Source organism: Felis catus, chromosome X (genome assembly GCF_018350175.1).
Source record: "Felis catus isolate Fca126 chromosome X, F.catus_Fca126_mat1.0, whole genome shotgun sequence".
NCBI classification, from domain to species: Eukaryota; Metazoa; Chordata; class Mammalia; order Carnivora; family Felidae; genus Felis; species Felis catus.
The window spans coordinates 18,625,988-18,650,443 of NC_058386.1; the positions used below are offsets into that span (position 1 = coordinate 18,625,988).

At 38.8% G+C, this 24,456-nt stretch overlaps 1 long non-coding RNA gene across 3 annotated transcripts in view; it reads left to right on the forward strand.

The window, feature by feature from the left end:
* The window catches only part of LOC109496461, a 122,989-nt gene that overhangs the window by 13,657 nt on the left and 84,876 nt on the right, over positions 1 to 24,456 (forward strand). For 2 of the 3 annotated variants that reach the window (XR_002152475.2, XR_006593054.1), the window contains exon 2: positions 5,214 to 5,252. The exons of the other annotated variant lie outside the window; for it this stretch is intronic. This is a non-coding gene — a long non-coding RNA (uncharacterized LOC109496461). The remainder of the gene's footprint in view (positions 1 to 5,213; positions 5,253 to 24,456) is intronic. 3 annotated transcript variants of the gene reach the window in all.

Consider the following 24,456-nt stretch of genomic DNA (forward strand, 5'->3'; position numbering starts at 1 on the left):
TTCTAGAGATGTCAAAACCTTAGATAATAACTTCTAGACTGCTGAGGGTGTTCTTGGTGGGCAGTACAATTTAGTGTCCAAGGCTCAGACTCCAGATTTTGAAAGACTGGAATATGAAGGCAGGCCCTGTCACTTGTTGCCTAGTTATCCTTGGATGAGAGAGGGGACCTCGGGTTCATCTGTGAGGTAGGAATAACAAAGTTCAAGGTTGAAAGTAAGATTGTAGCTAAGTAACTAAATTGAATAGCCCGAATAGTTGATTTGTTGAGTAGCAATATTTTTCAAGTGACCAATTAGCCCAATTTACCGAAAACATACTTCCTCCTATTGAATCAAAAGCTCACTGCATTTAACAATAAATGGGATGGCCTTAACAACTTTGAGAGAATTCTGTGAAGTTTTATTTGACTGGTTGTCAGTTTTTCTTCATAGGATTTTAAGGAATATGCAACTTGTTGCAAATGAAGACTGATACGGTGGTTTGATATTACTGCAAATACATCTGATAATCAGAAAATTGTGATTTCCTTTGTTAAACATTTCAGAAGTTCAAGTGGGATTTTTTTTCCAGTAGATAGTGAATTCTTTTGGATCTCTGGAGTGCCATTTTCTCTTTTACTCCTCTTTTAGCATTTTCAGAATTTTTTTCATCAAAATTTCAAGCAGCAGATCAAGTTCTGTTTGGCCATTTGGAGAACCAGATGTCTGGCAAATCGATTTTCAGCACATTGGGCTGCTTCTATTAAGTTCAACAAATATTTCTTGAATGCCTATGATGTGCTGACCTTGGCTCTGGCTATAATGTGAGGACAAGACAGACAGGGTCCTGCTCTCTAATTTTCCATTCCATTGGAGGAGACCAACAATAAATAAAAGGTGATAACCACTAAGAGGAAAATAGAACCGGTTGTCCGGTGTAGACAGTGCTACAGTGCTACAGCAGGGGTTTGCTATCTTTGGTAAGGTGGTTAGACAAAGCTTCTAGAAGGTGAAGTTGCTGTGCTCAGGAGATTGGCTCCGTTGGGATGGGTAGTCGTGAGCCACGGGGCAGGAAAAGTTTGGTGGGGTGATAGGAGAACCAAAAGCAGGGGCCAAAGATGATACTCAATTGCTTTGCTATTGTGGCTGAGGTCTTTGCAGACAAAATGCATATATCCTCTCATTGTGGAATGCTTGGTTTACCATATGACCCATTCATATAATGACTGGGTGTTTGTGGATGTGTTATTTTTCCCACTTCTGCCACATAAATGTTAAATATTGCCCATATTCAGGAACATAGCAGCACTATGGGAACAAAAGATCTATGTAAAATCAAAACAATCAGTCAAGCTGGACAGTTTTGGCAAAAGGTTTCCAGAATACACTTTCATTGATATAGTTTTAAACTGCTGTAGCAGCGTTTTAGTGCCTGATTAATGGGCTCATTTACTTCAAAGCCTGCTTCAAACCATAACCTCTTTGAAAAAATATATATATTAAAGAGAACCTTCAGAAAAGCTCATCAGCATTATTTCATTTACAAACTTTTGCACTCATAGTCACTCTAACAGAAGTGCAGGGAACACTGATTATATAGGGATTTATATAGCAAAAAGCCTTTTATTTCAGTGTAAAATACATGAATCTGGCCTACAGAATAAAATGAAAAATAACACAAACACATCATAAAGTCACTTTGAAAATACAGGTGGGGGATGACATGAAATCACGTCTGTTACTTCAGTAATGGAAAACTTGGCTTCCAAATAAGTCACAAAAAGGCTAAATAGTCACTTGGGGGGAATTTGTCTGATGAAGCATTAAGCCAACCCATCCTAGAGTAGGTCAATGAAGTGTTGGTACCATTTGGAGGCTTTGAAAGATTTTAACAGCACCGCTTGTGAACTTCATTTCAATGGGTTGAAAACGTGCCTGAGTGTCTATGTCACCTGGGAAGCTTGTGAAAACAGGGATTTCTGGGCCATATCAGATCTATGGGTCACAGTCTCCAAAGTAGGGACAATAAATACAAACACAAATACTTCGCAGGTGATTCCGATGCAGTCAGAAATGTTTATATTTCTTATATGTAGAAAGCATCATCATTGCATGTTAATAGACCAGATCAAATCCTTACAAGAAAATTCTGGAGTACTTTGCAAATTGTTTTTCTAGAAGGATGGCAAGGATCATCCTCACTACCTGAGCTGGTGGTGGATGGTGCAAGTGGTAAGAGAGAGGCCATATAGCAAGGGCTCTGAAGCCCCAGGCCCTACTTCAACAGAACAACTCCATTTGTATGTCTTAAACTGTATTTTTAAAGATGTTCAGATATTCTGGTCTTGTACTCACTGACATTAAGGTAATATGTACTCAGACAAGTTTTGTAGAGCATAGATAGCAGCAGAAAAGCTGTGGGATGTTGTCACGTGAGGCCTGACATACTGATCTCAGGCTGGATTTGTATAATTTCATGAAAACACAAAGTGTTATGGGTTCTCATCCCCATATCATCGATGTTTTCCCTCTGGTTGCCCAAAGCCCTGCTCTCTGTTAGGAAGGTCTTATAATTAAACCAAGCTCGTAATGCAACAGTTGTCCACATGGATGGGTCCAAACTAAAATTCTTGTGATACAGGCAGTATGTCATTCTTCCTAGGCTGTCAATTGATGATGGACAGGCTGCTATTAATGGGAGACCCTTGCTGCTTGGTGACAAGCTGGATAATTGTAGCTCCTTTGTTCAGGAGTGAAGTGAGGGATTTCCCTGTGCTTTGTTAGATTGTTTTGGGGCCAGCTGAGCTTCCTTATAGCTCCCTCGTTCTGGCAATATTCTGACTTGAGCAGAGGCCATGATATTCCTGGCTCAGCACCTTCCTTTGTGGTACCTGAAATCTAGTCCCCTCTTCTCTTCCAACCAACCTTATTCCTGGGCAATGTCTTTCTCTTGGTCTCTCTCCTTTGCCTGGGAAGTCCTTGTCTTGCCATTGGAATGAATAGTCTTGCCTTTCTTACATTCTCTTACGATTAAGACATAAACTTTATATCTTGGTTCTTCAACATTGGTCTATTGATTTCCAAAATTCCTAGCTCTTGCTTATCATACACTTTGGATTTCAAGACAATGTCTCTGTCATGCGTTTCAAAACCAAAAATCTGACTGTGTTGTGTGCCTTTGGCTGTGTCACATCTCCCCAAAGCCTCAGTGTCCATGGTACGTTTTTACTGGATGTGGGTGGGGAGTGATAATTAGGTAACAAAAATTCTTAGGATGAACAACATAGTGGTTTATTCATCAAAATAATATCCTATTGTTGTGATAGAGATGCAAGATTGAAGATGAAATGTTTGGAGAATGGTAGTAAATATCAGTTTTAATAGCCAGTAATACTACTACTACTAAAATTAGAAATAGGGGCGCCTGGGTGGCACAGTTGGTTAAGCGTCCGACTTCAGCCAGGTCACGATCTTGCAGTCCGTGAGTTCGAGCCCCGCGTCAGGCTCTGGGCTGATGGCTCGGAGCCTGGAGCCTGTTTCTGATTCTGTGTCTCCCTCTCTCTCTGCCCCTCCCCTGTTCATGCTCTGTCTCTCTCTGTCCCAAAAATAAATAAACGTTAAAAAAAAAATTTAAAAAAAAAGAAATAATGAGAGTACTCTCATGTGGAGGACTTAGAAATGAAGGGACCTTTTATGAACAAAGCCCTGGATGGTTTGAAGGGTTAGGTCAGAGTCATTACACCAGGTTTTGGTGTCAAAATAATGAAGAAACCCATGCATGGAAAAAAAAAAAAAAAGGTTGTAGGTTTACCCAGGAATTGGAACGAACTATTATTATTCATGTATCAACCACATGTACATATGGAATTATCTATGCAATATGTATATATTATGGACAGACAACATGATGGCTATTCTTAGCTATTGAGTTGTGGCTAGAGTAGGAGGAAAGATAAATCTTAATTTTGTTTTGTTTTTATTGTCTTATTTTCTTTACAGATAAATTGCCTTCCATAGGAAATCTGTTATTTAAGTTAAGCCTCATGCCATGGTCAGGGTTAATAGCCCAAAAATGTGTTTTGAGTGCTTGCCATGGAGTATAATTTTTTAACTTTTTTTTAAAGTAGGTTCCACAAGCAACATGGGGCTTGAACTTATGACCCTGAGGTGAAGAGTTGCATGCTCTACTGAATGAGCCAGCCAGGCGTCCCACATTTTAAGTTCATTGCCATGTGATACCTTTTAATAGCTTGTCTGGGAGAAATGAAATCAGTAGAAGGATTATTTGAAAGATATACAATCCATTCATTTCTCTCAGTAATTCCCAATGAGGCTGCAATTGTCATTTGGTACATTAGGATTCTTTATATTTTCCTATGCATCATAGTATGCTAAAATCCCAGACCTTGCTCACTAAATGCCAGCAGTGCCCACCTCCCATCATTATAACAGCTAACAATTGCCCTCCCATAGTTTTTAACAAAATTTTTTTATTTAAATATTTTTTAAAATATTTATTTTTGAGAGAGACAGACAGACAAACAGAATGTGAGTGGGGCAGGGGCCGAAAGAGAGGGAGACACAGGCTCCAGGCTCTCAGCTGTCTGCACAGAGCCCGATGTGGGGCTCGAACTCACGAGACGTGAGATCATGACCTGAGCTGACATCAGTCATCAGTCCGTTAACCAACTGAGCCACCCAGGCCCCCCACCCTCCCATACTTTTAAAGCCATACCACCCTTGGTCAGATACCATTGCTAGAGAATCTAAAATGTATCAGTTGATAATTCAGAGAACTGAGTACCCAAATTGATTAATATAGGCAACCTAATAGAATCCTAGCATGTAGTATAATTAAAAAAAAATCTTATCCCTGGGAAATTTTGCACTTTTGCACTCATAAAAATATTTTTATCACCACAATTAAACAATTAAACTGTGACCTTTCTGAGACAGAATTGGGAGATACTTTGTTCTCTGGTCTCAGCAGTAGTGCTTTCCTTGAGCAACTGGCTTATTTTTTCCTTGTAGATTCTGTGAAACTTGAAATTGCATCCATTTTCCTATTGGTAGTTGGCAAACTTAGACCCAAATTGTTGGTTTATCTCTGACGTAAATGCTACTGTGTCCCAACCTTATTTGTGGCTTCCTAGTAGTGACTATTAGTGATGATGTGTGTCCTTTGGCTCATATTTTTCTTGTCTTTGATGGGTTCTTATTTTGCTACATCACAGGAATTCTTGTAAATGGCTCGAAGTCTTCTTTGGATCAAGGTAAGATAAAAATATGTACATATATTCAGGTGTATACGGAAACTGTATGGTGTGTGAAACTTGAGGGGTATAAATTGAAGTGTATTGGTGACAGTCGAATAGTTTTGCATTCTAATCACTAACACCCATTGAAAATCAAGGTAAAACTTGATAGTAGAACAGCTAACATAAGGGGTGTGTAGGTGGCGCAGTTGGTTAAACATCTGACTCTTGATTTCAGCTTAGGTCAGGATCTCACACTTCATGAGTTCAAACCCCACATCTGGCTCTCTGTTGACATTGTGGAGCCTTCTTGGGATTCTCTCTCTCCCCCTTTCTCTGCCCCTCCCCCACTCAATCTCTCTCTCTTTCTCTCTCTCTCTCTCTCTCTCAAAATAAATAAACTTAAAAGAACAGCTAACTTAAGGAGTTTAATTACTATAATGGCACAGTTGTTTACTTTGCTAATTGCCATGTGTTGGCACATAATACTCATACATTAAAAAGAGTATAAGTTCATGCTTAGTAGGAATCTTGTCAACTCTTTTGCCTCCTCTATCTAATTTTTTTAGCAGAGGCACAAACCTAAAATGTAAGATACTTTATACTATAGCATGTATTTGGTAATAAGGCTACTATAGTGTTCTTACAAATTACAGATTATGTTCATATAAAATGAAGTGTTGGGCTAATTAATTTTTAATCACTTAGAGTTCTAAAATTTCAACAACTAAAAAGATAGATGAAATTTCCCTTGGAGGTATTGGTAAACAGTATTTCTATTTAAGACGTGGGAATGTTTGTAGGAAGAAGCACCTGGATAGAGAGATGTAAACGATTCTGCCTCATATTGGAAGACACTGAGCACAGTAAGTTTCACTAACTTAATCGTGATTGGCATGGAGCGCAGAACGCATGAATAAAGTTGAGAATATAAAGACTCCAGCAATAATACAAGATGCTTGTGTGCTTAAATTAAATGTTCTTGAAGGTCAGAATGCTTTTATTTGCAAAGATCTCTGTATTTTAGGAAGCAGAATGTTCAGTATTGATTCGAAAATATAATGGTTGGAATTCTATTTAAGGTCACTGAATAATAAATATAACTAAGCCCCCAAACTTCCTTTATAACCCAGGAAGCTAGATGCTCAGAAACAGAGGAAAGCGCAAACCAGAAAATATTGGAGCTAGAAATTCAGGCAAAGCTTTGACCTGAAGGTAGGGTGTGTGTGTGTGTGTGTGCGTGTGTGTGTGTGCGCATGTGTAAGCATGTGTGTGTGTACATGCACATGTTTTCTCTCATTGTCCCTCCATCTGACATTGAAATAGTGTCTTGAATTTGGACAGAAAGAACATGTCTGAAAAATACAGCTTTGAAAATCCAAATTACAAGTTATAGCCTGTTGTTAGGATGTTAGACTAGACGGTGGCAGAGGGACAAGGGAAACAAGTCACGATGAAATTCTGAAATAAAAAGACGTGCTGCCAAGAGAGAATTCACTGAGCTGTTAGCCCTGTTTTCTTCCCTAATAAAATGATTTTTGAGACTGTTCAGCCAGAAAGGTAAACCATTCTCACAATTTAGAAGTGCCAGTCATCTATAAAGCCATAAGGCAAGACTGAAAGAAATTTGTGATGAAGAATAGGATTCTCACTTAAAAGTCAGAAGAAGATAAGAGAAAGACAATGGAGCCTCTATAGCAAGTCAATTATTTAGAGGTTTGGCTTCAGTTCCTGGATTTTCCCTCTCCTGAAGCTTCTCCTCTCTCTTCCTGACTTGGGCCTGCCTTTTAACCATTACACAGCCTCTAAGGATCCACCATGGAGAGGAAAGGAAGAACGGTGCTAACTGAACCTGGGTTGGAAAGTGGCTGGCCCCAAGCAGTACAATTCAAAGGTAGAACAAAATAGTCAGGTTTTGCCTTTTTTCTTGTTCAATTTTTCAAAGCCAGATAATGCTCATTGGATCATCTGTCAATCTAGTGACTACATCTTCAGCACGTGGGTGTGAAGGTGTGGTGATGCAGCTAGTCTGGGGTGTCTACAAGTTGACTTACTCTCTTAGAAATAGACACTGCTTTGCCAGTTGTCGCCTATTGATGTGTGGCTGATGGACAAATTGCTCAGTTGGACAAATGTATTTGTGACCTGGACATTATACTGGGAGATGAGGAGATATCCTACTGCCTGTGTCGATTACCCTGAAAAATATTTTGGCACGCTGTATTAATTTTAACCTAATAATGATCATTTTAAAGGTAAAGTTTCTATTTTAGAGCAGTTTTAGATTTACAGAATTACTGCAAAGATAGTACAGAGAGCTCTCACATACCTCGTGTCCAGTGTCACCCACTGACCTCTTACATTAATAATATGGTACATTTGTCAATTAATAAACCAGTATTGATAGATGATTGTAAACTAAACTCTGTAATTGATTCAAATTTCCTCAGTTTTTCCCTAATGTCAATTTTCTGTTCTGAGATCCTTTCCAGGATACTACATTGCATTTAGTCTTCATGTCTCCTTAGGCACCTCTAGGTTGTCACAGTTTGTCAGACTTCCTTTATTTTTGATGACCTTGGCAGTTTTGAGGTTTACCGGTCAGATTTTTGGAGAATGTCCCTCATTGGGTGTTTGTGTGATGTTTTCCTCATGATTATACCAGAGAATCTGTTTTTTTGGAAGGAAGATTACAGAGGTGAAGTGCCATTCTCATCACATTGTATTGTGGGTCCATACTATGAATTTGACTTCCTACTGTTGATGTTGACCTTGATCACCTGGCTGAGGTAGCGTTTGTCAGGTTTCTCCACTGTCATTACTCTTTTTTTCCCCACTCCCTTTCCACACTGTCCTCTTGGGAAGAAAATCACTAGGCATAACACATACTTAAAACATGAATTTATGCTCCACTTCCTTAAGGGCAGAGTATCTACATAAATCTGTTAGAACTTTTCTTCTTGGGAGATTTCTTTATTATTCCCCATTTATTCACTCATTTGTTTTTATCAGTGTAGATTCGTGGCTCTGTGTATTACACTGCAGGTTATAATCTAATACAACTTTGTTTTGTTGGTCAGATTGTTCCACATCTTTTCGTTGGCTCTTGCATCCCTTTCACATACCTCCATCTTGATCGGGAGTTTTCGTTTTTGTTTTCTCAAGAGGTGCTCTAGGCCCACGTGGTGGATTACATTGATTGATTTTTTTGAATACTGAACCAGCCTTGCACACCTGGAATAAATCCCATTTGATTGAAGTGGATAGTTTTTTTTGGATTTGCCAATATTTTCTTGAGGATTTTCACATGTATGTTCATGAGAGATACTGGTCTGTGGTTTTCTTTTTTGTTTTGTCATCTTGTTTTGGTATTAGGAAAATGATGACCTCATAGAATGAAGAAGTGTTCCCTCTGCCTTCTGGGAGAGATTGGGAAGTATGGATAACACTTCTTCCTTAAGTGTTGGGTAGAATTTACCAGTGACATAATTTGAACCTGGTGATTTCTTTTTTGCAAGGTTATTTTAGTTATTAACTTTCTTTAATAATTTCAATAGCCCTATATCTACTTCTCCTCGAATGGGTTTTGGTAGTTTGTATGTCTCAAGGAATTGGTCCATTTCCTCTAAATCATCAGACTTGTGGACATCGAGTTGTTCACAGTATTACTGTATTATCCTTTTATGTCCTTGGAATAGTAGAGATGACCTCCCTTTCATTCCCAATATGGGTAAGTTGTGTCTTCTTTCTTTTTTCTTGGTTAGCTTGGCTAGGAGTTTATCAATCTTGCTCACTTTTGTTTTTCTAAGACAAAAAATCAATTTTTGGTTTTATTATTTTTTTTCTATTCTTGTTTTCTGTTTCATTGATTTCTGCTCTAGTTTCTATTCTTCTGCTGTAAGCTTAAATTGTTCTTACTTCTCTAGTTTCCTAAGGTAGGAGTTTAGGTTATTGATTTTTTTAATCTCTTTTCTGATACATGCATTAAATGCTATAAATTTCCTTCTAAACATTGATTTTGCTACATCTCATAAATTTTCCTAAGTTGTATTTGCATTTTTATTTAGTTCAAAATATTTTGAAATTTCTCTTGAAATTCTACTGTAACTTACATAGTATTTAGAACTTGGTTCTAAATATGTGGGGATTTTTCCAGGTGTATTTCAGTCACAGATTTCTAGTTTAATTTCACTGTGGTCTGAGAACATACTTTGTGTGAGTTTTCTTTTAAATTTGGTAGGGTATATTTTGTGGCCCAGAACGTGGTTTACCTTGGTGAACATTGCATGCAAACTTGAGAAGAAAGTGTGTTCTGCTGTTGGATGGAGTTTTCCACAGATGTGAATTAGATTATGGTGATGGACAGTACTATTCAGGTCAACTGATTTCCTGCCTGCTTGATCTGGCAATTATTGGGGTAGGTGGGGCTGGAGTCCCCAGCTATAGTAGTGGATTTCTCATTTTATTCTTTCAGTTCCATCATTTTTGCCTCCTGGATTTTGATGTTTTATTTTTGGGTACATACATGTTTAGAAATGTTATGTCTTCTTAGGGGATTGATGCCTTTATTAGTATGTAGTGCCTCTTTTTATCTCTGATATTTTTCCTTGTTCTGAAATCTGCTTGGTCTGAAATTAATAAAGCTACTCCAGTGAACTGTTTTTTTGATGAGCAGTAGCATATCTTTCTCTATCCCTTTACTTGCAACCTATCAAGAGTCTTTTTTTCATTAGTGTTTTTTTTTAATATTCATTTTTGAGAGACAGAGACAGTGAAAGTGAGAGAGACAGAGAGAGAGGGAGACACAGAATCTGAAGCAGGCTTCAGGCTCTGAGCTGTCATCACAGAGCCCGATGGGGGCTTGAACCCATGAACCGTGAGATCATGACCTGAGCTGAAGTCAGACACTGAACCAACTGAGCCACCCAGGTGCCCCTCTTTAGTAGTTTTCTTGTAGACAATATATAATTGGGTCTTGTTTGGTGGGCATTATGACAATTGCTTTCTTTTAATGGCTGTGTTGAGATCATTCATATTTAAAGTAGTTATTAGTACATGTGGGTTTGTATCAACTACATTTATAACTTTTTTGCTTATTACCAGAGGCTTCTTTTTCTGCCTTCTCTGTTTTTGTTTGTTTGTTTGTTTGTTTTGAGAAAGGGTGCAAGTGAGCCAGGGGCAGAGAGAAAGGGAGAGAGAGAGAGAAGCGGGGCTTGAGCTCACCCAAAGTGAGGCTTGAGCTCACAAACTGTGAGATCATGACCTGAGCGGAAGTCAGATGTTTATCCGACTGAGCCACCCAGGCGCCCTCGCTTTCTCTGGTTTTAGTTGAGTGTTTTATGTTATACATACAACCTTTTCTCTTCTTTTAGTGTAGCAATTATACTTGTTTAAAAAAGCTTTGCCTTGGTTGCGCTAAAGTTTACAATGTACATTTTATTTTATTTTTTTCAACGTTTATTTATTTTTGGGACAGAGAGAGACAGAGCATGAATGGGGGAGGGGCAGAGAGAGAGGGAGACACAGAATCGGAAACAGGCTCCAGGCTCTGAGCCATCAGCCCAGAGCCTGACGCGGGGCTCGAACTCCCGGACCGCGAGATCGTGACCTGGCTGAAGTCGGATGCTTAACCGACTGCGCCACCCAGGCGCCCCTAAAATGTACATTTTAGACTAATACATGTCCAACTTTAAATAACACTATTGCATTTCCTGTGTAATGTGAGTACCTGATGACAGTGCACTCCCAGTTCCTCCATCCTGTCCCTTAGGACATTGTTTGTCCATATGGTATAATGACACAATACGTTATTACTATTACTTTGAACAGTTAGGTTATAGATCAATGAAGTAAAAGAAAAATAAAATATTTTCCTTTTGCTTCATTTATTTCTTTGCTGATACTCTCTCCCTTTCTTTATGTAGAGACAAGCTTCTAACTTAAAAGATTTTCTTTAGGCAAAAGGAAAATTATGTAACTGTTCTTGCAGTAGAGGTCTGCTAGTGATGAATTATCCTGCTATCAAGAAAGACTTTATTTGTCCTTCATATTTGAAGGATAATTTTGCTTAATAGCGATACCAGGTTGGTGTTTGTTTTCTCTCAACTATTTAAATATTTCACTTTATCCTCTTCTTAGCATGGTTTCTGATAAGTCAGATATAGTTTATATTTTTGTTCTTCTACAGGTAAATGTTTTTTTATTCTTAGGATTCTTTGTGGATTTTCTCTTTGTCTTTGGGTTTCTGCAGTTGGAATATGATATGCCTAGAGGTGTGTGTGTGTGTGTGCGCGCGCACACGCATGTTTTGGTATTTATACCAAATATATGCATATATTTGGTATTTATCTTGCTTGGCGTTCTCTGAGCTCCTTGGATGTGGTTTGTTGTTACCATTAATTTTAGATAGTTCTCAGCCATTATTATTTCAAAAATTTCTTCTGTTCTCTTTTCCTTTTGGTATTCTAATTATACACATGTTTTATCTTTGGAAATCATCCCCGTTTCTTGGATGTTTTATTCTGTTTTTTTTTTTAAGTTTCTTTTTGCATTTCAATTTGGGAAATTTGTAATGACTTCTCTTCAAGCTCACAGATACCCCAGCGATACTGAGTCTGCTCCTGAGTCCATTGAAGGACTTCTTCATTTCTATTGCAGTGGTTTTGATTTTCAGCATTTCCCATTCTCTTTCCAAATCTATTAGTCTTCTCTTCTTGCATGTTGTCTATTCTTTTCTTTGGAGTTCTTACCATCATTAGAGTTATCCTAAATACCCTGTTGTGTAAGTCCAACATTTGTGTCACACCTGATCTGGTTCTGATGCTTATTTTGTCTCTTCAGACTGTTGTTCTTGCTTTCTGGCATGGCTTGTATTTTTTTTATTCAAAAGTTAGATTTATTGTGTTGGGTAATAGGAACTAAGGTAAAAAGGCCTCTAAGTGTGAGGGTTTGTGTTCATCAGTCTAGGAGTTGGGCTTTGTTTTATGTATGTTGTAGCTCTAGGCATCAGAGGCTTCAGATTCCTCTGGTGTCTTGGGTTTTGTCTCTCCTTTTGACTTTGAACTTCCCTAAGGACTCCTCCTCAGCAAGAATCTGTGTCTTTCAGGTCTTTGAGCTGTAATCTGCTAGTATACTGGTGTCCTGCTGGTGGGGTGCTGAGGTGTGGAGGAGGTGAAGCATTCTATAATCTTCACTGAAATCTGGTCTTCTAGTGGATGGGACTCTGACCTGTGATCATCACATATATTTCTTCTTGTATTGCTTTCCCCTCTCCCAATTAGGTGAGGTAGGAATGTTAGATGGTTCTCTAGTGAGATGATCTCTGGGACAAGGCTCTGGTAAAATTTTTGCTTCCGAAGACTAGGCCTCTATTATGGCGAAGACTCTGGACATGGTTTACCAAGATTGCTCTGCTGCTCTCCCTACTTGGGTCATAAGGGGATCGTTCTGGGCTCCTGACCATGAGAACCCAGTGGGGACTCTGGAGATAAATCCCATGAAAATACAGAGACCCTCCTAAGATGGTAGTTTTCAGGAGTTTGTCAATCTTGGGCTAGTCCACACTTGAACAATATCTAGATGTTCCAACTGGTTTATGGCTCCAGTGGCTTCTGTTTGAGATAAGCAGGTTGTGGCCATGACTCTCGATTTGCCTGTCTCTCCAGGTTTCAGAGTGGTGATTTTCTTTGAAAACTTGCTTCTCTGATCAGCCTCAGACAACTTACTGGTTTTTAGTTTGTCCAGCCTTTTCTTGTTGTAAGGATGAGAGTTCTAAGCTCTTTATTTATTAAAAAAAATTTTTTTTAACATTTATTCATTTTTGAGAGGTAGAGCATGAGCAGGGAAGGGGCAGAGAGAGAGGGAGACATAGAATCCGAAGCAGGTTCCAGGCTCTGAGCTGTCAGCACACAGCCCAACGCGGGGCTTAAAATCACAAACTGCGAGATCATGACCTGAGCTGAGGTCAGCCGCTTAACCAACTTAGCCACCCAGGCGCCCCTTGAGTTCTAAGCTCTTTAAATGCCAGAGCTGAAATGTGAATCGTAATGATTATTTTTGAGAACATTACCACAAATCTTAACACCTCAGAAAGATAAGTACTATTTTCCTTATTTTTCAGATAAACAAATCTATTTTATAGATACACAAAACCTTAGTGAGGTTAAGTTTTATGTCCAAGACCATTTGTCTGCAGGTCTAAATGGTTCTAAAATCGATATACCTTAGTTTCTTGGAAAATAGCTAATAAAGTATCAATTTTTATGTAGGTGAATGTTTATATATTGAAATGTTTCATGTTTTAACATTTTTGTTTACATTTTGGGGACCTCAGTAATAGGGGATTGAGTAATAGTACAGGGTAAGTTATTATCACTGATTTAGGCAGTTCATTTATCAGTTTATTCATTTTCCCCCATTCCACTCCCTCATTCCCTTCTCCCCTGCACCCCACCAGGGGCAACTAACTGTTGAAAAATGGTTCATACGTATCTTGTTATTCAAGTATGCTCTTGTAAAATATCTTGTATTATATCCCTCTATTTTTATTTTATATATTTGCTATTTTCTTGTATATTTTATTCAGTTTCTTTTATTCTTGGCACTGTCTTTTTAAAATACGTCCATATTGATCTGCTTGGTTTGTTGAAACTATAGTACTCCAGCTTTATTATTTTTATAGAAAGCTTACATGCTCATTGTAGACGTGAAAATAGGGAAGTAATGATCACTGGGAATTACATCCTCAGGTAACCAGAGTTACCATTTTGGATCCTGTGAGGTCTCTTTGCACATATATAGAAATGCATTATATGTGTTCAATTTTACTTAAATAGGACCACCCTGCGCATGTGATTTTACGATTGCTCCCTCTCATTCATCTCTATTTCACGGATACTGTTTCACAACAAATACAGATCCATAGTGTGGCTTTTAATGACCACACAGTAGTCCATTGTATGGGTGCACTATGCGTAAACAGTTCCCTCTTTTATGGGTATTTTGCTTGCATTTTTTATTTCTTATAAACACTGCCTCAGTAAACAGCTTTCTGCAGACATCTCCCTTTTGTCCAGTGATCTCTTCAAAGTCAAGACTTTCTGTCCTCTGCATGGGTGGGGCCGGGTTTTATGTCACCCACAAAATTCATGCCTTGTCTGCTAGTTTCTTACCCAAAGAGTAATGTGACTTGAGCTGTTAAATTCAGTGATTTTATAAGTTTATGGACAGTGGCCGTAGGGGAAGAAGTCGCAAAAGAGACCATTTTATCAGCTCTGCTCTAGTAAGTGGGACCCGCGGAAAGACCGCTGTATGCACACACATGAATCTGTGGTCTTCTGTGGCATGGCCTAGCGGAGTCTTTGCTTTCTGCTGCAGGCTGTCTTCCGGGTCACAGCCCTGCTGCAGGTTGTCAGGGTGCCTGCATCCCCACCAGGCTCCCTAGTGTTCTAATGCCCATGAGACACCACCCCCATGTCTCTCTTCTACTTTGTGTCAGAATAAATATAAATAAACAAGCTGTCAAAATTAGTAGTTGTTATATAATTTGATTAAAATTATAGTTGAACACTAACTTTTGATGGAGTCAGATTCCGTTCGAAATGTTGTTCTTAACACCGAATATACCAAAATTATTTAGAGGAATGTTATTCTCCTAGTATTTACAACTCAGAAAGATGTATGCCAAGAAACCTCTTGGGTATATCTGCTTTCCCCAAGATATTTTGGGCCAAGACTTGAAAACTCAGGAAATTTAGACACATATGTTTGGGTACTTATTCTTAAATAAACCAAATGTTTCCTTGTTTCAATTTTCAGTATGTTTGTTTCTTATTCATAGTTAGTGGAACTCTAATTCAGAGTTCTGATTGATGAAACTTTCTGGGTTCTAGTTTGCTTTTTTGAGGTGATGGGGGACAAAACTTTAGTAGGAAAAAAATCACTTTTTTAAACGATGATGGAGGTGAGCATGGAATATTAAAATACTTAGAGACAAACAAACTTAAAGATGAAATTTTAGCATCACAAGCAGTTTAAAAAGACCTAATTGCCTGTAACTGACATGCCAGTGAGAAAAACACATTTGTTATGGTGATTGGTTATAAGCTATTATGAGCCACTTTGACTTACTATATTACATGGAAATAATTACGCTTCAACTTTAAAAATGGTGAAATACTTTAATGTTTTTACTATTCTAGAATTTAAAAACCATTGAAAGACTGCTGGCTTTGAGGTTAATTGTCATGGTTTATTTTTCCCCTGGACCCATGTGATGCACTTGTGTTTATGATGTCATGGGGATCAAACTGGACCAGAAAACTTTCCCCCTTCCCCAGTTTTAGGAAGATGTAAGTGACATACAATATTGTATAAGTTGACAGCTTACAACATAACTCACTATGTGTATATACTACAAGGTGATGACCACAATAAGCTAACATCTATCACCACACATAGTTACAAACTGGTTTTGTTGCTTGTGATGAGAACTTTGATGATATGTTCTCTTAGCAACATCCTTTCTCCTTCTCTTTGGTGATCACTCTAGTTTCCACTTGTGATCTGGCCTGTGCTGAGGTCTTTTGCTCTCACCATGGCCTACACTTGTGTTCAGCTCAAAGATAACTTGAGCTAATTTAGCCCCAAGAGAAAGGAGATTTTCCCTTCTAGTGGGAAGATTCTTCAGTCCGAGGAACATAATATAAATTCTAAATGATGATTTTTTTTTTTTTTTTTAACCACCAACAGTTCGTTTGTCCCAGTAGTTTTCCTCTGTCAAGCACCTTCTACCGATTGGCTCTGGGACTGCACCACCATGGCTGTGCATGAGTGAGAGCTTTGTCACGTCATCATCCACATGACTTCTGCTCTCCCTTCTTCAGGGCCAGTTCCTTGCCTTCCTGCTGGAGAGCTACTGGGGTATCCTGGGAGTTGGCTGACAGTCCTTAAGTCCCCTTTATGGTAATTTCCAGGAGGCTAAAATTCTCTAGAACCTTGGGCAAGTTAGCCTCTCTATGCGTCAGTCTCCTAGTTTGTAAAGTGGGGATGATAAGCGTTCACCTCAAAAGGTTGCTCTTGGGGATCAAACAAGTTAATATTTATGAAGTGCTTGGAGCAGTGTCCTAGCCATAGGAAGGGGTCTATGAAGGGTTAAGGATAAATAATAACCTCACAGTTCTGAGAGCTCAGGGTGATCAGAACCAGAATCCTGTTCTGCAACCCACTGAGACCCTGATTACTTGAGCAATTAGAAATGTTACTGTGAAATGTCCCTATTTTGGAACACTGATTTATTCATAAATGAGGGTCTTTTAAATGGAGATATAAAAAGGACTATGCACTAAAACTGAGAATATGTGAACACAATATATTTTATTCTTTGTAAATCAGGGCCACTTGATTTTTAAGATAAAACTATTTTAAAATTATTTATTGCTGTGTTTCTATGAGTCCTGAAGCTCTCATGGGCTAGAAAATAGTTTCGTTCATGCCCACACATACCCACAAATACATAGTTGTTCCTCTTAGAGAACATTTTCTCCAGCTCCCCATGTGCTATTTTGTATTTTCCTGTTTTTCAATCATTAGTGCAACAAATAATCTGATATAAGAAACATGCTGTGCCCATAAAATAACCTCAAATTCCCAACAAACCACTGTGATGGTCTTATTTTATTTAGAACAGAGATGCAGAGGATGAAAAAAATAAACTGCTTTGCTTATCATGACTATAAGCAAATCAACTAGGGTGGCAAATTAGCACACTTGCATTAATGGGTACCGCCCCCCCCTTTCCCGCATCTGTTAGCAACGTACATGTACAGGTGTGCTCTATTAGTTCCCGATCACTGATGTAAACAATTACCACCATCTTAGTGGCTTAAACACGAATTTATTATTTGTCAGTTCTGGCGACTAGAAGTCTGAAATGAGTCGGCAGGGCTGCATTGCTTGCTGAGGGCTCTGCCACAGAGTGTGCTCGGTGCCTTTTTCAGCTTCTAGAGGCTGGCTGCTCTCCTCGCCTCATGGCTACTCCTTCCATCTTCAAAGCCTGTAGTGTTGCATCTTCAAATCTTTTTCTTTCTGACTCTCCTGCCTTCCTCTTTGCTTTATGAGGACCGTTGTGATTACATTGGCCCACCCAGATGATCCAGGATAATGTTCCATCTAGGTCCTTGAACTTCATCACACCTGCAAAATCTCTTTTGCCATGTAGTCATTACATGGCAGAGTAACATATTCACAGGTTCCAGGCATTAGGACATGGACATCTTTTGTGGGGGTGGGCGTGGGGGGACACCACTGTGCCTTGTACCTACTACAGATGCCCTCCTGAATAAGACCTTCAATGCAGTCCAGGCATTTAACTGTCCCCACCTTATTTTTATGACTTTGCAAGTGGTAACTATGGTTAAATTCTGACAAGTTGTTCTCATTTCCTTTCCCTTTCCCCACAAGCCTTTGTACACATTTAAACAAGCCCCATAGCTTTCAGTTTCTTCTTAAATGCTGAAAACACCCTGGAGTTTTGTGAGAAAAGATTTAATGAGAAAGACACCCCCACACTGTGTCTTTAACAGCTACACGAAGCAAGCAAAAGTCAAAGATGAAAGTACATGAGCAAAGAAATCTATGACACCCAGTAATGACATGGGTCTTTGAAGCCATGTGAGAAAATAGATAGGATTTGGTTCTTAGGACTTTTGCTGGGGGAAAAGTTAGGAATGTGGGCACCGGAATTAGCAAATTGAAAGAGGGGCAAGAGAGGCCTTAGAGGCAAGAACAGAGGCTCCCTGGGCACTGCATTCTCAGTGCTGGGCACAAGCCTGACACATCAGAGGCAATTACAAAGCGATTAGTTAATAAAGGACTTGTTGAAAGTATCCAAGGAAGAGCTTAGGCCTTGGGAAGGATCTGGACTGTGAAATACAGCCTGAAAAAAAAAAAAGATGAGTTTAATATCCTCAGGAAGGAGTGAACCACCACATTCAGCTTTGCTTCTAACTGCTGACTCACACAGCCATTCTTCATTGATTCCTTCTCTCTTGATGTAAAAGAAATTAACCCCCTGGTATCCTTCTCCTTTGTCCTTCCTTGAAAAATGAAATAGCAGAACTGTTTCTCTCTTTATTTTGCTCACGCATTACTACTGTTTAAAGCACGATTTTCAAATTCATTTCCAGCTAAGTGGATTGATTTTTTTTTTTTTATTACTCGTGCTGAACAGTTGACAGGAATGATTTATTGCATCTCTGGGATTTCGGCAGCTCCTATGACTCATGGTTTAATTCACAGTTTCCTTAATGGCTTCGGTGTCTGTGGTGTTTGCTCTGAGAGCTCCTGTAAAGTGCTGGCCTTGCGCTCTGACCCTCGTTTTCCTTTTTCTCGGCTCTGTGACCGTGATGACTATAAGAAGAGAAAACCTTTCTAAACAGAGGAGACCTGCCGCCTTCTCCCTTTCTAGAAACTGCAGCTGTTGTGGCTCTATTCTACCAGCTTGAGTCTGGTCAGCTAGAAAGGAGGCCTGGATGGAGCTGAGCGAGGATGGTAAAACGTGGAGATCTTGGGGAGATGGCCTATATTCCGTACTTCCTAATAACGACAACAAAAATAGCATCCTCCTTACCAGCCACATAGCACGTGTTAGTCCAGGCACTGGCAAACTACAGCCTGCGGGCTAAATTTGGCCCATTACCTATTCTTGTGAATAATGTATTGTTGGAACACAGCTCTGCCCATTCATTTACCTAATGTGTATGCCTCCTTTTTATGCTGCATCGGCAGAGCTGAGTGTTTGCACAGCAACTCTATGAGCTATAGAAACAAAATTCTAGGCCACTTTCAGAAGATGTTTGCTGATGCTGTCTTGGTCCACTTAATTTTCATGATATGAAGTAGATTTTGGTAGTCCCAACACCATTTCACGGAAGAGGAACCTGAGGCTCTGAGACCATAGGTAACATGCTTAAGGTCTTGCAGCTACTAGGACATGGAGAGGCAGAATTAGAGCTCAGGAAGTCTATGACACACTGTCTTCAAGAGCTACTCAGAGAAGGCAGTAATTGCTAAGCCTGTCACATTAACATGTCCTATTTCTTTCCATCCTCACTAAGTTTTGCTTAGTGAAATCTTTCCAGGTTATATGATTGTCAATTGCCTAATGGCTTTATGGAGCTTAGATTTTTGTTTATTTTTTATTTTTAAATTTACATCCAAGTTCGTTAGCATATAGTGCTATGATGATTTCAGGAGTAGTTTCCAGGGATTCATCCCCTATGTATAACACCCAGTGCACATCCCAACAAGTGTCCTCTCTAATGCCCCTTACCAATTTAGCCCCTCCCCCCACCCACAACCCCTCCAGCAACCCTGTGTTTCTTCTCTTTATTTAATAATCTCTTATGTTTTGTCCCCCTCCTTGTTTTTATTACTTTTGCTTTCCTTCCCTATATTCGTCTGTTTTGTATATTAATTTCCTCATATGAGTGAAGTTGTATATTTGTCTTTCTCTAATTTTGCTTAGTATAATACCCCCTAGTTCCATCCACGTTGCACGTGGCAAGATTTCATTGTTTTTGATTGCCACGTAATACTCCATTGTATGTGTGTGTGTGTGTGTGTCACATACACACCACTTCTTTATCTCTTCATCTGTTAATGGACATTTAGGATCTTTCCATACTTGGGCTATTGTTAATATTGCTGCTATAAACATTGGGGGTGCATGTTCCCCTTTGAAACAGCACACCTTGGATAAATACCTAGTAGTGCAATTGCTGGGTGATAGGGTAGTTCTTTTTTTAATTTCTTGAGGAACCTCCATACTGTTTTCCAGAGCGGCTGTACCAGTTTGCATTCCCACCAGCAGTGCAGGAGCGTTCCCCTTTTCCTGCATCCTCACCAACATCTATTGTTTCCTGAGTTGTTCATTTTAGCCATTCTGACAGGTGTGATGTGCTATCTCATTGTGGTTTGGATTTGTATTTCTCTGATGATGTGTGATGTTGAGCATTTTTTCATGTGTCGGTTGGCCATCTGGATGTCTTCTTTGGCGAAGTGTTTATTCATGTCTTTTCCCATTTCTTCACTGGATGATTTGTTTTTTGGGTGTTAAGTTTAATAAGTTGTTTATAGATTTTGGATACTAACCCTTTATTTGATATGTCATTTGCAAATATCTACTCCCATTCCATTGGTTGCCTTTTACTTTTGCTGATTGTTTCCTTTTCTGTGCAGAAGATTTTTATTTTGATGAGGTCCCAATAATTCATTTTTGCTTTTGTTTCCCTTGCCTCTGGAGATGGGTTGAGTAAGAAGTTGCTGCAGCCAAGGTCAGAGGTTTTTACCTGCTTTCTTCTTGAGGATTTTGATGGCTTCCTGTCTTACGTTTAGGTCTTTGATCCCTTTTGAGTTTATTTTTATGTATGGTGTAAGAAAGTGGTTCAGGTTCATTTTTCTGCATGTCGCTGTCCAGTTTTTCCAGCACTACTTGCTGAAGGGACTGTCTTTATTCCTCTGGATAGTCTCTCCTGCTTTGTCAGAGATTAGTTGGCTGTATGTTTTTGGGTCCATTTCTGGGTTCTCTCTTCTGTTCCATTGATCTGAGTGGCTGTTTTTGAGCCAGTACCATACTGTCTTGATGATTACTGCTTTATAATACATCTTGAAGTCTTGGATTATGATGCCTCCAGCTTTGGTTTTCTTTTTCAGGATTGCTTTGGCTATTCGGGGTCTTTTCCGGTTCCATACAAATTTTAGGATTGTTTGTTCTAGCTTTGTGAAGAATGCTGGTATTACTTTGATAGGGATTGCATTGAATATGTAGATTGCTTTGGGTAGTAGTGACTTGTTAACAATGTTTGTTCTTGCAATCCAGGAGCATGGAATATTTTTCCATTTTTTGTGTCTTCATTTCTTTCATAAGCTTTCTATAGTTTTCATTGTATAGATTTTTCACCTCTTTGGTTATGTTTATTCCTAGGTATTTTATGGTTTTTGGTGCAATTGTAAATGGGATCGATTCCTTGATTTGTCTTTCTGTTGCTTCATTATTGATGTATAGGAATGCAACTGATTTATGTGCATTGATTTTATATCCTGAGACTTCGATGAATTCATGGATCAGTTCTAGCAGTTTTTTGATGGAATCTTTTGGGTTTTCCATACAGAGTATCATGTCTGAGGAGAGTGAATGTTTGACTTCCTCTTTGATGATTTGGATGCCTTTTATTTCTTTGTGTTGTCTGCTGAGGCTAGGACTTCCAATAGTATATTGAATAGCAGTGGCGAAAGTGGACATTCCTCTTGTGTTCCTGACCGTGGGGGAAAGCTCTTAGTTTTTCCCCATTGAGGATGATATTAGCAGTGGGTCTTTTTTTTTAAATTTTTTTAACGTTTATTTATTTTTGAGAGACTGAGAGAGCATGGGCAGGCTAGGGGCAGAGGGAGGAAGACACAGAATCCAAGGCATGCTCCAGGCTCTGAGCTTTCAGCACAGAGCCTGATGTGGGTCTTGAACTCACTATGAGATCATGACCTGGGCTGAAGTCAGACGCTTAACCAACTGAGCCAACCAGGTGCCTAGCTGTGGGTCTTTCATATATGGTTTTTATGATCTTGAGGTATGATACTTCTGTCCCAACATTCTTGAGGATTTTTGTCAAGAAAGAATGCTATATTTTGTCAGTTGCTTTGTCTTCATCTACTTAGAGGATCATGTGGTTCTTGTCCTTTCTTTTATTGATGTGATGTATCACATTGATTGTTCTGTGGATATTGAACCAGCCATGCATTCCAGGTACAAATTCCACTTGATCATGGTGAATAATTATTTTAATGTATTGTTGGATCCAATTTGCTAGTATCTTGTTGAAGATTTTTGCATCCATGTTCATCAGGGAAATTGGTCTGTAGTTCTTCTTTTTAGTGGGATCTTTGTCTGGTTTTGGAATCAAGGAAATGCTGGCTTCATTGAATGAGGTTGGAAGATTTCCTTTCATTTCTATTTTTTGCAACAGGTTCAAAAGAATAGGTGCTAATTCTTTAAATGTTTGGTAGAATTCCCCTGGAAAGTCATCTGGCCCTGGACTCTAGTTTGTTGGGAGATTTTTTTTATTACTAATTCGATTTCTTTACTGGTTGTGGGTCTGTTCAGATTTTCTATTTCTTTCTGTTTCAGTTTTGGTAGTGCATATGTTTCTAGAAATTTGTCCATTTCTTCCAGATTGCCCATTTTATTGGCATATAATTGCTCATAATATTCTCTTATTATTGTTTGTATTTCTGCAGTGTTGATTGTGATCTCTCTTCTTTCATTCTTGATTTTATTTATTTGGGTCCTTTCCTTTTTGATCAAACTGGCTAGGGGCTTATCAATTATATTCTTTCAAAGCACCAGCTCTGGGTTTCATTCATCTCTTCTATTGTTTTTTTGGTTTCAATTGCATTGATTTCTTCTTTAATCTTTATTATTTCCTATCTTCTGCTGGTTTGGGGTTTTATTTGCCGTTGTTTTTCCAGTTCTTTAAAGTGTAAGGTTAGGTTGTGTATCTGAGACCTTTCTTCCTTCTTTAAGAAGGCCTGAATTGCTATATACTTCCCTCTTATGACCGCCTTTGCTGCATCCCAGAGGTTTTGGGCTTTGGTGTTATCATTTTCATTGGCTTCCATGTAATTTTTAATTTCCTCTTTAACTTCTTGGTTAGTTCATTCGTTCTTTAGTAGGATGTTCTTTAGTCTCCAAGTATTTGTTGTCTTTCCAAATTTTTTCTTGTGGTTGACTTTGAGTTTCATGGCGTTGTGACCTGAAAATATGCACAGTATGATCTTGATCTTTTTGTACATATTGAGGGCTGATTTGTGTCCCAGTATGTGGTCTATTCTGGAGAATGTTCCATGTGTACTAGAGAAGAATGTATATTCTGCTTTAGGATGAAATGTTCTGAATATATCTGTTAAGTCTATCTGGTCCAGTGTGTCATTCAAAGCCATTGTTTCCTTGTTGATTTTCTGTTGAGATGATCTATCCATTGCCATAAGTGGGGTGTTGAAGCCCCCTACTATTATGGTATTATTATCAATGAATTTCTGTATGTTTGTGATTAATTAATTTATATATTTGGGTGTTGCCATGTTTGAGGCATAAATATTTACAATTGTTAGATCTTCTTGGTGGAGAGACCCCTTGATTATGATATAATGCCTTTCTTCATCTCTTGTTACAGTCTCTATTTTAAAAACCAGATTTTTCTGGTATAAGTTTGGCTTCTCCGGCTTTCTTTTGGCGACCATTAGCATGATAGGTGGTTCTCTATCCCCTAATTTCATTCTCAAGGTATCTTTAGTTCTTCAATGGGTCTCTTGTAAACAGCATATATATGGATCTTGTTTTCTTATCCATTCTGTTATCCTATGCCTTTTGATTGGAGCATTGAGTCCATTGACATTTAGAGTGAGTACTGAAAAGTATGAATTTGTTGCCATTGCATTGCCTGTAGAGTTGGAGTTTCTGGTGGTGTTCTCTGGTCCTTTCTAGTCTTTGTTGCTTTTGTTCTTGTTTTGTTTTGTTTTGTTTCTTCTTTTCTCCCCTCAAAGAGTCCCCCTTAAAATTTCTTCCAGGGCTGGTTTAGAGGTCACAAACTCCTTTAGTTTTTGTTTGCCTGGGACACTTTTGATCTCTCCTTCTATTTTGAATGACAGTCTTGCTGGAGAAAGAATTCTTGGCTGCATGTTTTTCTGATTCAGCACATTGAATATATCCTGCCACTCCTTTCTGGCCTGCCAAGTTTCTGTGGATAGGTCTGCTGTGAACCTGATCTGTCTTTCCTTGTAGGTTCAGGACTTTTTTCCCTTGCTTCTTTCATATTCTTTCCTTGCCCGAGTGTTTTGTGAATTTGACTGTGATATGCCTTGTTGATGGTCGGTTTTTGTTGAATCTACTGGGAGTTCTCTGTGCTTCTTGGATTTTGATGTCTGTGTCTTTCCCGAGGTTAGGAAAGTTTTCTGCTCTGATATGCTGACATAACTCTTCTACCTGTTTGTCTCTCTCTTCATCTTCTGGGACTCCTATGATTTGTGTATTATTCCTTTTTAGTGAGTCACTGCATTCTCTATTTCTTATATCATGCTCTTTTGCCTTAGTCTCCGTGTTTTTTTTCTGCCGCATTATTCTCTAGACGTTTGTCCTCTGTATTGCTGATTCACTGCTCTGCTTTATCCATTC